This window comes from Mauremys mutica, chromosome 8 (assembly GCF_020497125.1).
Source record: "Mauremys mutica isolate MM-2020 ecotype Southern chromosome 8, ASM2049712v1, whole genome shotgun sequence".
In the NCBI taxonomy this organism is placed as follows: Eukaryota; Metazoa; Chordata; order Testudines; family Geoemydidae; genus Mauremys; species Mauremys mutica.
Window position 1 is genome coordinate 51,915,212 of NC_059079.1, and position 17,241 is coordinate 51,932,452.

Here is a 17,241-nt window from a genome sequence, read left to right on the forward strand (position 1 = left end):
AGTAGACCTTGAAATAAAAAAAACCAGCTTTATAACTGTTAAAACACAAATTGTCAACATCATATGTCAAAATATTCAAAGTAAATATCTTAAATCAAATGTTACTAAGTTCTCAAGCAGTATTTTTCTTTGCCTATCTGTACATTTCTATTATTATTGATGGAAATGTTGTGTTTCTGGTTGATTTAGTGGAAAGGGGCGGGGGGAAATTGATGTTTAAAAATCTAATCCTTCAAAACCTTTCTATAGGCCAGTACATTTAGCATACTAGTCTTATACCAAGGCACAGTCCTCTGTGCATATTACTTACTCAGTAACCTCAGTTCTCTGTCATCTCTATCACTTCTATCAGGCTCAACTGATGCCGTGGCAGCAGCTTGATTCAATACTTTCTATTGAAACAAATGAGGCCTATACTAAATCGAGATCTGTTTTTAATGGGTGACCTGCAAATGTTTACACCAAAAAACAAAACCTCAGAGTAGTTTTGGAATTATGTGCTGGATTCTCCATTCACAAGAGTTTACAGCTGTCAATACTGTCCTGAAAACAAACATTTTTGTTCTTATTTGGAGGTGCTGGATTTATAACTAATTGCATACTACTGCTCAGTGTGAGGAATCAGCATGCTTTTCCCCATAGACTTCTGTAGCAGCCTGGAGATGACTAAAGATCAGGTAAGAGACTTATAATGCTTTACAAAGCTTTACTTAATGTTTTCATTGTATCCAATGTATTCGTTTTCTGTACAAACTAAACATATTAACACACAAAAATCCCAACCCTATGTCCCTTGGGTGGTGGCTGACTAATAAGGTCTTTTTAATGGTTATAGGCAGAAAGTATTTTCTTAGTGAAGCATTTTCCCAAGTACTCTAGATGAAACACACAAATCTCCTTCTAAGGATGAAAAGATTGGATGATTTGAATGAAGTTGCTTTTTATTACAATGGGCTAAATAGACCATTAAGCAGGGATATTTAGTCTTCTGAAACAGTTTTCTGCTTGGCTGCTCTTGGTCGTAATTTAAATTTCCCTTTGGCAGAGTGATTTAAATCAGTCTGTTTATGATCTAAGTAAACAGTGTGCCCACTTTGTCAATCCCTCACTGTACTCCCTCTGAGAACTAAAACAAGTATATGTTCTTACCTGATTTATGTTCCAGTTTTCTCAGCTAATAGTGGATACAGTGCTTATGCTACTCCATACAAGTTATTGACTGATTTCTCAGCAACATCTTTAATCTGTCTGATAGTTTTAGGATGACCATATTTCCCTATGCTGAATATGGCAAACTTGGTAAAATTACTCATATTCAAGTGAGCTTAATGGCAATCAGTCAGAACTATGCAGTAAAAACGTTCAAATTAACATAAAGTTGACTGAAATTGACTGAGCCCCCATTAAAAAGAAATACTGAGTAAGGCCTGGTCTACACTAGGACTTTAAATCGAATTTAGCAGCGTTAATTTGAACTAACCGCTCAACCGTCCACACCAGGAAGCCATTTAATTCGAACTAGAGGGCTCTTTAGTTCGAATTCGGTACTCCACCCTGACAGGTGGAGTAACGCTAAATTCGACATGGCTAGCTCGAATTAGGCTAGGTGTGGATGCAAATCGAACTTAGTAGCTCCGGGAGCTATCCCACACTGCACCACTCTGTTGACGCTCTGGACAGCAGTCGGAGCTTGGATTCTCTGACCAGCCACACAGGAAATGACCCGGGAAAATTTGAATTCCTTTTCCTGTCTGGGCACTTTGAATCTGACGTCCTGGCTGGACATCGGGGCGAGCTCCACAGCACCTGCAACGATGCAGAGCTCTCCAGCAGAGGAGTCCGGCCAATCCAAGAATAGAAAGAGGTCCCCAGCATGGACAGACCGGGAAGTCCTGGATCTGATCGGTGTGTGGGGCGAGAAAGGATACAGCCGGGATGCAATGCAGTGCTGCGTGAAAATCAAGGACCTGAGAAAAGGCTACCAAAAAGTAAGAGCGGCAAACGGACGCTCCGGAGCCCAGCCCCAGACATGCTGCTTCTACGAGGCACTGCATGCCATTCTAGGTGGGTCTGCCACCACTGCCCCACCAGTGACCGTGGACTCAGTGGATGGCATAGTGAACCTGGACAGTTCCTCCTCGATGTTCGCCGATGGGGAAGATGAGGAAGGGTCTGTGGAGGACGGCGCAGGCGACAGCCAACACAATACCGCTTTCCCTGACAGCCAGGATCTCTTCATCACCCTCACAGAGATCCCCTACCAACCCTCCGCGGCCGTTAACCCGGACTCTGAATCAGGGGAAGGATCAGGCGGTAAGTGCTATAAACATGTAAACATTTATTTTTTATAAAACAGGTATAAAAAAATAGAAATACTATATATAAAATTTTCAATGAAAAACTATATGAAAAGTAGGTCCACACATATAGGGATTGAACAATAATCCTCCAGGGACAATTCAAGAAAGGTCTCATTTAGGTCCTCGAAAAGCCTCCGCAGGAGGTTCCTGGGGAGAGGTGCCTTGTTGGGTGTTCCATGGAAGCACACTCTTCCGCGCCAGGACATCCTTATGTAGATGGGAATCATCGCCTCCACAAGCATGGCCGCATATGGTCCTGGTCTCTGCAGGGCTTCCCTTAGCATCCGCTCTTTGTGACTCCGAGGGACCCGCATCAAGGTGATCTCGTTCATGAAATGCTGCATCAAATTAGGGCAATTAGTGTATTGTTACTGTTGTGAATGGTTGACTTTTACTTTGCATAACAATGACCCTCGCTTAACAGCCACGTGTTGTAGGCCACATAGGAAAAGCATACATTGATCTTTCCCGTGCACTGGCGGGAGTGGCTGGAAAAGGGTCAGAGTATATGATTTCCAGATTGCCTTTAGCGGGAGGGCACAGCTATCCATTAACTGATAAGCAGAATGTACTGTAAGGCTTACCAGGACTGTCTGCTAGACGGATTCAGCTGTCTCTCCCCACTTGTCCACTCTCCTGTGCAATGCTGCAGCCAATGAGAGCGTATTCCGAAATCTCGAACTTGTCCTGAGATCTCGTGAGACTTGTTGCCCTGTATGGTCTTGTTCAGAGAAACTGACTAGACTGTGTTCACTGTTCGCAAACATGTATCTGTTCAAGGAAATCAGTTACTTTTCCCATCACACAGCTTCGGGTCTTTCCCGGACTGCCCCGGCATCCCCCTCGCAGAGGCTGGCGCAGATTAGGCGGCGAAAGAAAAAGACTAGGGACGAGATGTTCGCAGAACTGATGGCCTGCTCCAGAGCCGAGGCGGCAGAGCAGAGACAGTGGAGGGAGACCCTATGTCAACAGCATCGCACACACATCGAACGGGAGGCTAGCTGGCGGCAGGAAGACCAGCAGGCGACTCAAACGCTGCTTGGGCTAATGAGGGAGCAAACGGACACGCTCCGGCGCCTTGTTGATGTTCTGCAGGACCGCAGGCAGGAGGACAGAGCCCCCCTGCAGTGTATCTGCAACCGCCCTCCCCCGCCAAGAAGTCCTGCCCCCCCTCATCCAAAAGTACAAGACGGAGGGGCGGTAGGGGCCGTGAGAACTGTCACTGCACCACTGCATAGCGCTAATGTACCACACACCTCTCACGCTATAAATTTGTAGAAGTGCTTCCCTTACAGGCTCACCCAGTCCCAAATCCAAGTTTCATCCCCCCACTGTGTATTAGATTATTAAAAGCTGTTTGCTGTTATTCACTGTTTCGGTCACGTCTTTCGTGTCAGAGGATTTTTTTGTGTATGGGGGGGGGAGGGGATTTATAATTGCACGGTATAGCCTACATTACCAGGGTACAGACTTGGGGGCATGATCAACTGCAGGGCACACACACACTGCAGTCAGTAGGCACCAGGGTCACTCTGTGTGGTGTATGCTGCCCCGGGTCATTCTGTGATGTGTATGCTTGTCCAGGGTCCTAGCGCCTGCCACCCCCTTAATGTTAAGGCACGCTGCCCTTACCATGCACTTCCACCGTAGCAACGAGCCTCTCCGCTGCCCTGAGCCCCAACAAGAGCCCTCATCCATGGACAGATACTCACCCTTCCCCCACACCCCTCACCCCTTCCTACGCCCAAACCCGCAGCCCACTGCCGTCATCCAAACCCCTATCCAAAGAAGGCACCACTCGCCCCTTCCTGCAAACCCACCCCTTCCTGCAATCCCTCCCCTTCATGCACAACCACTTGCAACCGTCCCCCACCCCAGAGACCTATGTAGGAGCAGGAGGATGTCATTCCTCTATGGAACAAGCGGTCTGTACATCAGTGCACACCGTGCCCAGCACAGTATGCGTCCATGTTTCAACACCTGAACAGAAATGCAAAGTAAAACAAAGATTTATTAATAATGAGCGTAACAATTAATTTGCTTTAAAATGTGCTTTGGAAGTGGGGGAAACTTGGAGAACGGGGTATGTAACTGCAGATTGAAATCGACACATACAGACACAGGCCCAGGATCAGTTTCTCTTGAAAGCAAGTGGAGAGTCATAGGTTACCCTGCTCTCCGAGGAAACTTGCTTTCAAAGCCTCCCGGATACACAGCGCTTCCCGCTGGGATATTCTCTCGGCATGGGTGTCTGGCTGAGCGTAAACTGCAGCCAGGCGATTTGCCTCAACCTCCCATCCGGACAAAAAGGTCTCGCCCTTGCTCTCACAGAGATTGTGTAGCACACAGCAAGCAGCAATAACTACGGGGATATTCTTTTTGCTGATGTCCGAGCGAGTCAGTAAGCTCCGCCATCTCCCCTTGAGACGTCCGAAAGCACACTCCACCACCATTCTGCACTTGCTCAGCCGGTAGTTGAAGAGTTCCTTCTCTCTGTCCAAGGCACCTGTATAGGGCTTCATGAGCCAGGGCATTAGCGGGTAGGCTGGGTCCCCGAGGATCACTGTAGGCATCTGCACATCCCCAACCATTATTTTGTGGTCCGGGAAGAAAGTACCTGCCTGGAGGCGTTTAAACAGACCAGAGTTCCTGAACACACGCGCGTCATGAACCTTGCCCACCCACCCAATGAAGATGTTGTTAAAACGTCCCCTATGGTCTACCAGTGCTTGCAGCACCATTGAAAAGTAGCCCTTTCAGTTAATGTACTTGCTGGCCTGGTGGGCTGGTGCCAGGATAGGGATGTGAGTCCCATCTATAGCCCCACCGCAGTTTGGGAATCCCATCGCGGTGAAGCCATCTATGATGTCCTTGACGTTTCCGAGAGTCACTACCTTTGAGAGAAGTTGCTCAACGATTGCGTGGGCTACTTCAATCACAGCAACCCCCACGGTAGATTTGCCGACGCCAAAGTGGTTCGCTACTGACCGGTAGCTGTCTGGCGTTGCAAGTTTCCAGAGGGCCACTCGCTTCTGCACACTCAGGGCTGCTCGCATCCGGGTGTCCTGGCGCTTCAGGGCAGGGGACAGCAAGTCACAGAGTTCAAGAAAAGTGCCCTTACGCATCCTGAAGTTTCGCAGCCACTGTGATTCATCCCAGACCTGCAGCACTATGCGGTCCCACCAGTCCGTGCTTGTTTCCCGGGCCCAGAATCGCCGTTCCACACCATGAACTTGACCCATTCCCACCATGATCTCCACGGCGCAGCGTACCCTGCTTTGTGAGAAGTCTGCGCCACTCTGTGAATTCCTGTCCTCACCGCGCTGCCGGAGCCTCCTCGCCCGATTTCTCAGCAGCTGACTGTGGAAGAGGTGGATGATAAGGTGCGAGGAGTTGACAACGGCCATAAGTGCAGCAATGATCGCAGCGGGCTCCATGCTCGCAGTGCTGTGGCGTACGCGCTGTAACTGACAAGAGAAGGGCGCGAACAGATTTCCCGCCGGAGCTTTCAGGGAGGGAGGGCGTGATTGACGGTTCAATGACAACAGTTACCCAAAAGCACCCTCGACACATTTTTTCCCCAGGAGGCATTGGGGGCTCTACCCAGCATTCCAATGGGCAGCGGGGACTGCGGGAACTGTGGGATAGCTTCCCACAGTGCACTGCTTCCAAAGTCGACGCCAGCCCCGTTACTGTGGACTCAGAAATTCGAATTAGTGTATTTACTGTGGATACACAAATTCGACTTCATAAGGTCGAATCCACAAATTCGCCTTAAGTAGATTCGAAATAGTCTTGTAGTGTAGACAAGGCCTTAGTTGGATTCTTTTTATTTACCTTCTTATCTTTAAGGCTTTAGGGTTCACATGGGGAGAGGTGACACACACACACTCCCATACACCTCTCTCACATGGGGGGTGTGACCAACCGACCCTCCCCTCCGTGCCCAGCACTCTCTGCCCTCCATGCCTAGCTGGGCCCCTGGGATAGACCCACATTTCCTGGTACCTGGCTGCACATTTTCCCGAGGCAACGTATGGGGGTGACACGCAGGGTCATATGCCCCCCCACCAGATTTCTGCCAGGGTTCACATCAGAATGTGGCCAGCAGCACCTTTCAGCACTGTGTGGGAGGGAAGGGACAGGAGCTGCTTCCAGCTGCAGGGGAGGAGGGCGAGAGAAGGGATTACCTGCCCTGTGTCTTTGCAGAGCTCCTCTCTTCCCCCACCCATACTTCACTGTGGCTGGAAGCAGCTTGTACCTTCCTGACCACACAGTGTGGAAAGGCAGCTAACACCTGCAGGCTGCTGCTGGCTGCACCAACATAGTGAGGGAGATCACTTGATCATTTCCTGTTAGGTTCACTCCCTCTGGGGCACCTGGCATTGGCTACTGTCAGCAGACAAGATACTGGGCTGGATGGACCTTTGGTCTGACCCCGTATGGCCGTTCTCATGTTTTTAACATAACCCAACCTCCTCCTGTTCCCTGGCTACAGTGTGGACAGGAAGGGGTTAAGTCCAAAGGGTGTATTGTGCCCCAGGGAACCTGACTGCAGGGACTTCAGTGGACCTGGCTAGAGGTGGCTCTGCAGGGGAGGGTGACTAGGGGACAGAGCAGCCCCATGATCCCTGGGGGCAGGACCCAGAGTAGGGGAGGTAAAGAGGGTGCTAAGCCTCTGCTCAGGGGGCTGCTGTGGAGCCTGCAGGTTGGGGATGGGAACAGGTTGGCAGAAATCGCTTTCCTCTCCGCCAGCCAAGCCAGCATTGTGTGGGGCTTTGGCACATGCAGGGCTCAGCTCCTCCTGGCCAGTGCCCCAGGCCCAAAGGTCTTGGGCTTTCCGGGGTCACCAGCCCAGCCAGAGGCAGTGTGGGGAGGAAGGCTCCTGCCAGCCAGGCTGTTGGTGAGCTGAATGCACTGACCAGGGCTGGTTCTCACACAGCACTGGGAGCGGGACACGCACCGCTGGGGGATATGGAGGAGCAGCAGGTCTGGGGGGGAAGGTGAAGGGGCAAAGCAGAGAGAGGACAGTGCAAGGGGGAGCACATAGAGGGCAGATGGGTGGGCAGCAGGCGACACTTAACCAGATGCTGCCTGGTGACTGCCCGTACTCACCAGCCACTGCAGCTCACAGCCCAGCCAGTGCCAGCCAGAAATGGGCCAGGGGATGAGGCCCTACTGGCCGAGAGCCAGCACGCAGGGTGGGCTGCTCTGACAGACCAGCAGGGGAAGCACCCCAGCCCTGCGTGCTGCAGCTTCGCCCCGCCACCAGCCTTGCACTCCCACCCCCGTCGTCGGCCACGGAACCCCCCACAAACACTCACCGCTGGTGGGTGGGCGTCTGGCAAGCAGAGATCCTGCCAGCAGCAGGAACTGCCAGTAATGATTGGGGAGAGACAGAAAATACGGGGCAATTTGCCCGTTTTTAAGAAAAAGCCGGGACCCTTTTAGAAAGACTTAAATATGGGACTGTCCATTTAAAAACTGGATGCCTGGTCACCCTCGACAGTTTTGTTGGTTTTCACTTATCAGTTTATGGTTTCATATCTTCTATAATATCAGTGAATGCCATTGTGTATCATCCTCAACAAGTGATCTGTTCCTCCATTGCAGTGTAGTTCAATTCACAGCAGTTAATTAGTTCAATGTGAAAAATGCTTCATTCCAGTCCAAAAAAGTTTTATATTTAAGCAGAAAAAAAGAAAAAAAATAACTTAGCATTTTAATTAGGTCAATGATGTGTAATTTTTCACTATTTCCTCCTTCCCCTAGGTTTAATTAATTTTGATAAAATAATTACTAGGCATGGCCGTGAACCAAATTCCTAGATCCAAAATGACTGAATTTCATTTAAATTTGGGGACTTTATTCTGAACCATCCCCATTCTAATTGCTGGCTCGGAAGCAAAATTTCAATGCCTTGAGGTGAGCAGGACAGAGTAATGTGTTCAGCTTGTCCAATCTCTGTTGTCTCTTTCCTGAGACATGCAGAGCTATTGAATCACTCTGCACTACTTCTCATGATGCTGCTCCAGAGGCCAGCTTCAGGGAACGGTCCCCTATGCAGATGTGGCTGGCTTCTACCTGGGAAACTCAAGTGGAGGAAGGCTTTTTTCTTTTAGAATTTCCTAATTTACAAGGGGTATTATATCATCACTCTCCCCACAGACCATACCAATATGGCAATTTCCTTTCTGAATATCAGTTTAGGCTGATCCAGATCTATGCCCAGTTTGGACTGGCAAGGGTCAAAGAGACTGAGACACCTGGAAATGGTGAGGATTGTCTTGCCACAACCTACTCAGAAGCATTAATAAAAAATGAAGGATTGGACACAGGATGGGAACTAGCTCCATCAGCAGCAGCAAACTATGGTTCTTTGCCCAAAGGCCACACCAATGCTTCCTTAAGCAGCTGACAACCTGTCCTGTCTATGAGAGGCCATGACAGTCTCTAGCAGTAGTATACCTTGTGCTACTTTATTAGCCTTCATCAGCCCGGAAGGGCATAGATCCAAAGCAAAAGCAGTGGTATACAGTCCTCCCAACATCCCTTCTACTTCAGTGTGTGACACAGTACAAAACTCAAGAAGATGTCTCTTGTCATTTACCTCCTTAAAAAAAGGAACTCTGATCAGCCACTGAATGGAGACAGCTTAAGTTAAAACAACTATATATAACCTGAAACAAATCTGCTGTCTAAAAGGAGGCAATGGAACTCTTATTAATCTTCTGCAGGGCCCAGAAAAACAGTTTAAAAGTCCTTAGGTTTGAGTCAATCATCTGTACTGTAAAGAAAAAAAATCCATGTCAAAATTGGTACCTTGTTGATTGTCTCGGAGGTCCAGGTTTAAATGCACATAGGAACTATAAAAGGGAGTTTGCACCCGGTGATTTATGACTCTGGTGGTTGAGGAGGCTTTACTGTCACTCTGGCTGCCAATCTACCATGTTTCATGGGATGTTAATTCACTTAAGAGAAACAAAAACAAAAATAACATGAAATAATTGAACCTCTGAGCCTTTTTAATTGCTGCCAACATCACAGAAAGGCACTTCTCCTGGAAAAAAATGTTATGCTGATCTCATATGCAAAGGCTTATCACTATGTTAAGATTGTGTGAAGTAGCAAGCACACAGCCTTCTAATATCTTTAAACTAGGAACATTTTATTTAAAGCTTTCTTCTTACCTAAGAGTATTTGGCAGGGGGTCTTACCATTGAGCTGGGTTCTTCCAAAAAAATAAGAATTCTTATTTTAATGAGCATGAACCCCCAGTAGCTCTAGTCCCTAGTAGAGAAAGGATAAAGGTCCATTCCTGGTAATGCTAGGGATCATTTTATCTATTTAGGGGCATAGATGATCTTGTTATCATCTAGGAAGAAAAGGATCATTAAATTGTAATGTGAAGTTTGGAATGCTAATGTGTTCATTTTGTGCCAATTCTCCATTCTCTTCATAAACTTTGTCAGCAGAATGGATTAATGCTGGGTCATTTTATGCTCTTGAAAAAATCTTTGTCCCAAGTATGTGGAATAAGAATTATAATAATGTGAATTATTATTTTGACCTTTTCAATATGCAGAGTTTTATTTGACTGGCCATACCCTTTTGCCTTAAAAACTTATTACAATCAGTGCCTGCAAGTCCTGGTATAGTCAACCACACTTCTTTTTAGAAAAACAGACGATTTAATATACATAAGGGCTGCAACATCCACCATGACTGGCATGACTTGATGACACATTTTCAGACTTAACTCATTCACAGCACCTGTCACTTTAAGTCTTAATTCAAATGCATTTTCTGCTCTTCCAGCCTCATTCTGCAAGGTGCAGAACATTTTGGCCCTGATCCAGGAAAGCGCTTAAGCACGTGTTTAGTCCTTACTCATATGTTCTAACAAGAACACATAACCAGAGTCTTATTTGACATCTGTTCAAATGGCAGCATCCTTTCTTATGGCTATTTTTAAAATTATAGTTAAGAAAATTGCTTCCACAGTGAATTTAAATTGTAAGTTCCTTGAAGCATGGACTTTTTCTTCTGCATCTTGTACAGCTAGTGCCTAACTAATAATAATTCTAATTACACACAGCATGGGATGATTTAATGAGAATATTTTATTTTGCACAATAGATATAATAATAGCTAGCTCTTTTATAGCACATTGTAGATCCATAGTTCTCAAAGCACTTTACAAAGGAGGTAAGTATTATTTTCCCCATTTTATAGATGGGGAAACTGAGGCTCAGACAGATGAAATGATGGGAAAAGGTAGAAACCTAGTGTGACACATACGGCAATTTCCTGAAATATCCTGGACAAACCTTATTGAATTAAGTTAAGACTTACTGAAGTAAGTTTACGTATTTTAGGAGTTCACTGCATGAAAAATGCAAATGTTTGTGTATATTGTAGGATTGCATGTAACGCCACTATGGAGGTGACCTGTCTAATTTAAACCCTGGGAAGTGTTGTCAGATTCACAGGTCTAAACAATGTGAACTTTTAAAGTTAAGTGAGGTTCCTAGGAAAAACTGGAGAGGTGGGAATGCAAATTCCTCACCTCCAGATCCAACCTTTTGAAGCTATGCCTTGAGGAGAAAACCATTCTCTGACAGATTATCTACTCACAGTCTCTAAGGATCAAAGACCTAAACTATATAAAGGAGAAAATCACTGATTTGTGGGTGTGCAAGTTCTGAGCCAAGGTGGTTATGAACTTTTAACCACAGAAAATCCCTTGGTGGGGGTTCAAGGACTATTTACCGGCCAGAGCCCTTAGTGGAGTTGAGGGGATCTTTGATTATTTTAATGTATTTTCTTGGTAGTGCTTTAATTTTAAGAATAAATGTGGTTGCTTAGAAAGAGTGGTGCGGTAATTTATAACTTTGGGCAATTTCGCTGTTTAGAGTCTCTGAGGAAAGAAGACAAAGAAGACCTGTTTAGACAGTCTGACTTGTGGAGGGCTCACAATGCAGGCAGGGAACCATGCAGTCTGGAATTACCCTGGTCTGGAAGGAAATAGATGCACATCCCTGACCCAGAGAGGTGACAGCTGGGGAGCGGAAGCCTAAGCATGGGTGCCCTTGCTGGACCACAACAGAGGCATACAGGTGCAGTTGCCCTGAGCTGTGATATCCAGACCCTCATTCTACAAGCTGATCTGTGAGGTAGGACCCTTATGCCTATGTGTAACCCTGTTGGAGCCAATTAGATTATCCACAGGCACAGACACGCACCTGTGAGGCTCAGACTTTCAGAAGCGTTCCAGGTCAAGTTAGTCTTTAGCAAATATCTGACACTGGTTGCCCAGCAGTGGGGTTTTGCAATTAAAATGTGAGTGAAATAACTCTTCAAGAGTGAAAAGGATATTGTTACAAAGTGCCCACGTGCTATAATTTAAAGGGAGTACTCTGGCTCTGTTTTTAAAGTTGGAATAAATAACTCTTGTGAAAAGTTCTGTTTCTTTACTAAGGAAAATATGCCCTGTTCAAAACACATTGCAAGAGTGTTTACTTCGTGTTTTTGTTCTGTCACAATTAGATTAGACGTAGTCCCCATTTTCTTGCAAATTAGGTTACATGGCTGTTTTTCACCTCTGTCACTCATCATTTGCACCAGAAATCTTATTTTCTGTCCTTTCATGCAGGCAGAATTGTGCTATTTATTATTTTATTTCCTGCTGATTATTGATTCTAGCCTGCAACATGAGGTCCCACTGCCTGCTGTATAATTCTTTCCTTTGGAAGAGAGAGAAAGGGTTTATAAAAGGAAAGCATTTAGTAACCTTGTTCCTATCCTTTTTAATGTTGAGGCTGCAAGTCAGAATCTGGCAGGCAGTAGCTGGCTGGAAATCTCTTTTTGTTTCATTTATTTAGTTCTGCTTCAAGTTGGCAATGCCAAACTGACAAGCTAGGAGTCAGCGGTGGATTTGATGGAGTCGCTGTAGCAGAGGTAATGCAAGCTTCCTCATGCCACAGCAAATGTTCCCCTCCCTAGGTAGAGATGTCCCCTGTCACCATGCTATTTCAGAGCCTCACAAACGTTAATGTATTTATCCTCACAATGTCCCTGTGAAGTAGGGAAGGACATTTACACCATGTTGTGGATGAGGAACCAGGGTACAGAAGGATAAGGGACTTTGACCAAGCTCTCACAAGCTAGCAATGCAAATACATACCCACAGTCCCCTGGTGGGTTTGCAGAGCTGGTGCTGAAGCCCATGCCACCACATCTTCACTACTGCTTTTAGTGAGCTAGCTAGATTAAAGCTAGCATAGGCATGGCGACCTCTGATGCCCTGTTCCTTTAAATGTTTAAGTGCTCTCCCCAGTGCAAAACCTCATTTTCATGTTAGTTTCAGTTTTTGCAGCAAGGACAATAAAGCAAGCATAGCAGACAGCTGTGTTTCTGTCTCCCTCTGTGTCTATCTCCTGCTCTGCTGGGTCCAAATATAGCACCACCCAATCACACCTCCAGCTGTAGAGTGTGAATAGCCTAAGTGGTACCAGAAAGGATGGCTCCCTTTTGCTTTTAAAGGAAGAGTAGGGGAATATCATTTCTTCACAATGTATTGTAAAAGATTTTAATGAGAGATGCCCACGTGGAAAAAACACAAACTGCTGCAGAATGATTTTCTTTATCTAAGTATTTTTATAGCAGCCCAGCAACTCTCCAAATAAGAATGCCCACATTTTTAAATGAAAAAAATTAAAGCTGTACCAAGGGTAGTTTTAAAGTTCCATCTAACTCAAGTAACAGTCTTCAATCTTTTAAATGAAATCTGTCTTTGGAGATATAACATTTCTGAACAACCCAGGAGATATTAAAATGTAAAATATCTCTGACAGTCTCCTAAGTCATCCAAAGTGCACATTTTCATAATAATCCATTAATATTATGGATGGAATATGGTGTATTATAAAAGAAAGGTCACACAAGTTGTTTTTATCTCACTCTATCTTCATATAATATATTGAAGGGTCAGCTGATGTGGTGAAAGATAGCTCAGTGGTTTGAATATTGGCCTGGAAAACCCAGGGTTATGAACTCAATCCTTGACAGGGCCATTTAGGGATCTGGGGCAAAAATCAGTACTTGGTCCTGTTAGTGAAGGCAGGGGGCTGGGCTTAATGACCTTTAAAGGTCCCTTCCAGTTCTAGGAGATAGGTATATCTCCTATTATTATTAACTCATCCAGGAATAAAATAGCCAAAAAGTTTAGCTCTACATAGTCTATGTTCACAATGGCATGCACATCTGGATATTTGATTAAAGAGACCAAAACAAACAAAAAAATCAAATTCACTAAGACTGTGATTATCAAAGGCTACCTAAAGGATTTAAACACCTAATTTCAATTCAAAAATGGGATCAATATTAGATATATTTCTTGTTTTATTTTAATATAGCTTTAAAAAGTGACTAGGACATACATAGATCACAAACGTTAACAGACTTTTCAAATAAAATAGTTCCAGTGAAATGACGATACAGTTAAAACAGCTCATTCAGGGCTAAAGTTTTTAAACAGGGGGTTGAAAATGGACACATTCACTCTGTCCTGCTCCTAGCAATCACTCTGTGTGTGTGTGTGTGCAGAAAACACATTCTTAAAATTGATATTAATATATTACACATTCCACCATTTTGACTATGGTATACTGAATCTTTTTCTTGAAAAATAACCTGAAGTACATACACCTATCACTGAGGATTGTAGGTGCAATTTCTCAGCGGACAACAGGGTATCCTTCTGTGGTAGTATGTGCTTTATCTTTTTGCAAAGAAAACCTTTTGTTACAACGTGTCTATTCTTTCCTCATCCTCAGTAGTAGTCTTATGTCTAAACGCTTTTTTCAGAAGCTTTAATCTAACCTCCTCCTAGCAATGCCATAGATATAACTACCGTAACAACTGGGTCTGCAGGAGGAAAGACAGAGGGTTAAAACAGCTGCATGCTTAGCATAGCGACCTCAGCAAGTATGATGTTTGCCATGGTTGTTATTTATTTTGTGTATTATACCAGTGCTTATGGGCCAACCAAGCACAGAACCCCATTGTGCCAGCCACTGTAAACTAATAATAATAGACAGTCTCTGCTTATGAGACCTGAAGTAGAGGGGATAATACAGGTTCTGATTTAGCAAAGCACTTAAGCATGTGCTTAAAACTGAGAAGAATGAAGGACACAAAACGACAACTCCCATGAAGCGCTATGTTGCTCAGGCCTATGAAGCCAATAATGCTGTGACCTGAACCAAGTGTTACATTTTGATTTTTTCCTGATGAGAAATTCTGCCAAAATCCGTCTTTTCAGGAGGAATGTTTTGATTTTGACAAAAGCCCATTTTCCAATGGGAAAAATGTTTTGTTCATAATTTTTCAAGCATCCTCGCTCAATTCGTAGTCTGGCCGTATGCTTAGTATCTGACCTTGGGCAAGTCACTTCTTTGTGCCTAAATTTAGTCACCTGTAAAATGGATATAATATTTGCTGGTCTCTGAAGAGTACTGGCCATCAATTATAAGTTCTGAAAACAGCTCTGAGTAAATATGCTGTGATGTATTGTCAAAGAATCACCTGCGTGACATCACAAGTTACCTCAGCAACTCCAATGTAACATGCAAGAAAACCTATATCTCTGCATGCCAGCTGAGCAGAAAGTCACAGAAAAAGACTGGCAATAACCATGAGTGTGCGAAGAGGAATGGCTTATGATCAGCCACTGAGTCTATTCCGGAATAGGGAAATTAGAATTGTGCTGAGGGACATAGAAAACATGCACCCTTCCTCTCTCTCTGCAACTACTTGTAGTTCCTGCTGGCCAGCTAAATTTTTTTTCCACAAGATACATGCAGCTTTACCATATGCTATGGCTAATCTCCCCACAGAGAAGGCCATATGCCAGTAGCTTGATTTAGCTACTTAAAATATTTGTGTGTGTGGAAAAAGAGACAGTTAGTGGAGGTTCTTCATTGTATTCTGTGGAGAGGAACATCTATTGGGGGCAAAGAGACAAAGACAGAGTCTTCAGAATGAGTTAAGAAGCTTAATTTTCTGCCTACTGCTCTCCTTTAATCTCCTCTCTTCTATGCTTGTGGGATGGTTTTCTCCCCAGGCCTATGCCAGTGAAATAGAACGGATATTGAATTGACAGAACTCAGTTAGAGAGCATCTGTATGCTGCAAATAATGTCAAGAGAGAGATGAGGGAGTTTTCTTTCCCAGGTACCAAGCAGATTTTTTTTCCCCTTAAAGATGGTTGTTGCTTTGAGATACTGTTTCTCTTCTTCCTGTGTTTCTTTTTAATTTCTGTTTCCTGCTGTGCTGCATATTGAGAAGTAATTGATTCTGTTTAAACTCTCACGAACTCCTTGCCTTAAATCCCTGCATTACACTTTGTTCCAATGCTGAACTCATAAAATTATGCACAATATTATTATGAAATAATTGATCTTTGAATAAAGAGTGATAAGACTGAATGAAGTAGGAAGTATTCTTAATTCAAAGACTCCTGCAAATTATTTCCAAATCCTTACTTGCTCCTCTGTCTTGCCTAGGGACACATAGGTTTGTTTTAAGTTAGCAGTCTGGTTACAATCTGGCAGCATTTGTCCAATGAAGAAGTACAAATGAAGCAAAACTGGCCTGTTTATCCATTTTCCTTTCACAGACTTTGGGGAATTCAGAAATTCAGTCCTGGAAGTTTTGATTTTGCAAACCCAAATCCAACTGAGTATGTTTTATAAATGTAAAATCCAAACAACCTCCAAGTCTGCTCATCTTTACCAAGACCCTCCCTCTGCCCATCCTTTGTAGTCATCTGACTCTTCTTTGTCTGCAAAGATAAACTGGAATAATTACACAGTTATGTTGTGCCTATGCCAAAGTACATGCATGAATGCTCATCAAAAATTAGGTTGGAAGCCTTTTCACCGGTATGCCAGAGGCATAAGTCCACATTCTATACTCAGGTCCCTCAAACTGCCTGAGCATGCATTAGAAAAGCATCCAGGAAGGCTTTCATTGCTCTTGTGTCACTCTGCTCAACAGTAGAAAGCCACAAACACACTGAAAGCCTACCTAGATGCTTTCCTAACATGTTGATAAGCAGTTTTAAGGGCTTAAAATGATAGCTATTTTGGCAAGTCAGAAATATTACTGTATGGCAGCATAAAGCTTTTTTGTGTATAATTCATTTATATTTATCATCTTCATGAATCCTTCCGGATACAGAGATGACATGCTAAGCATGTCCAGAATTCCCTAACTACATGCCACAGTCTTCTGAAATGACTAGGAATTCAGGGACCAAAACCCTTTGGAATTATTTCCGAATTTTTCTCCTTATTACATTGCAATAAAATCCTAACATCCTACTGTGAATGCTTGTGACCTTTGAGATCTCTCTTTGAGGAAAATAAATTTTGTATATTTGTCCTGTGCCACATCTGTAATATAAGTACATTCCAGCCAGTCAAAATAATTCATGTTGCCTCTTTGTATTGCTTATCCGGGCTTATTGAAAAGTTTGAGTCTTTCTATTGTTTGGAATGAAATAAAAAAAGGAAAATAACATAATGCTTTTTATATAAGAGCCCGCTAAGCTACATTTTAGCTTCTCCTAAATAACAGACAGTCAGTTTTGTGTAATTTTCTAAAAAGTGTCCATTATCAGCCTTTTTCAGATGGTTCCAAAAGGAACTGAATGCCTCAGTGAGTTGTTGTCTCTGTACTTTTATAACAAATTACAGCACTTCTGCAATTTATTGAACGGATGAGTGAACATGCTTTTCATTTCATCTTTGAAATGGTTCATTTTGACTCAAACTAGATACCGTGATGTGCCATTTATAGACATGGGTGAGTGTGGT

General features: G+C 44.2%; 1 long non-coding RNA gene across 1 annotated transcript in view; it reads left to right on the plus strand.

The window, feature by feature from the left end:
• The first annotated feature begins 617 nt into the window (after positions 1-617).
• The window catches only part of LOC123375547, a 48,028-nt gene continuing 31,404 nt past the window's right edge, over positions 618-17,241 (plus strand). Inside the window, exon 1 of the long non-coding RNA XR_006581510.1 lies at positions 618-677. This is a non-coding gene — a long non-coding RNA (uncharacterized LOC123375547). The remainder of the gene's footprint in view (positions 678-17,241) is intronic.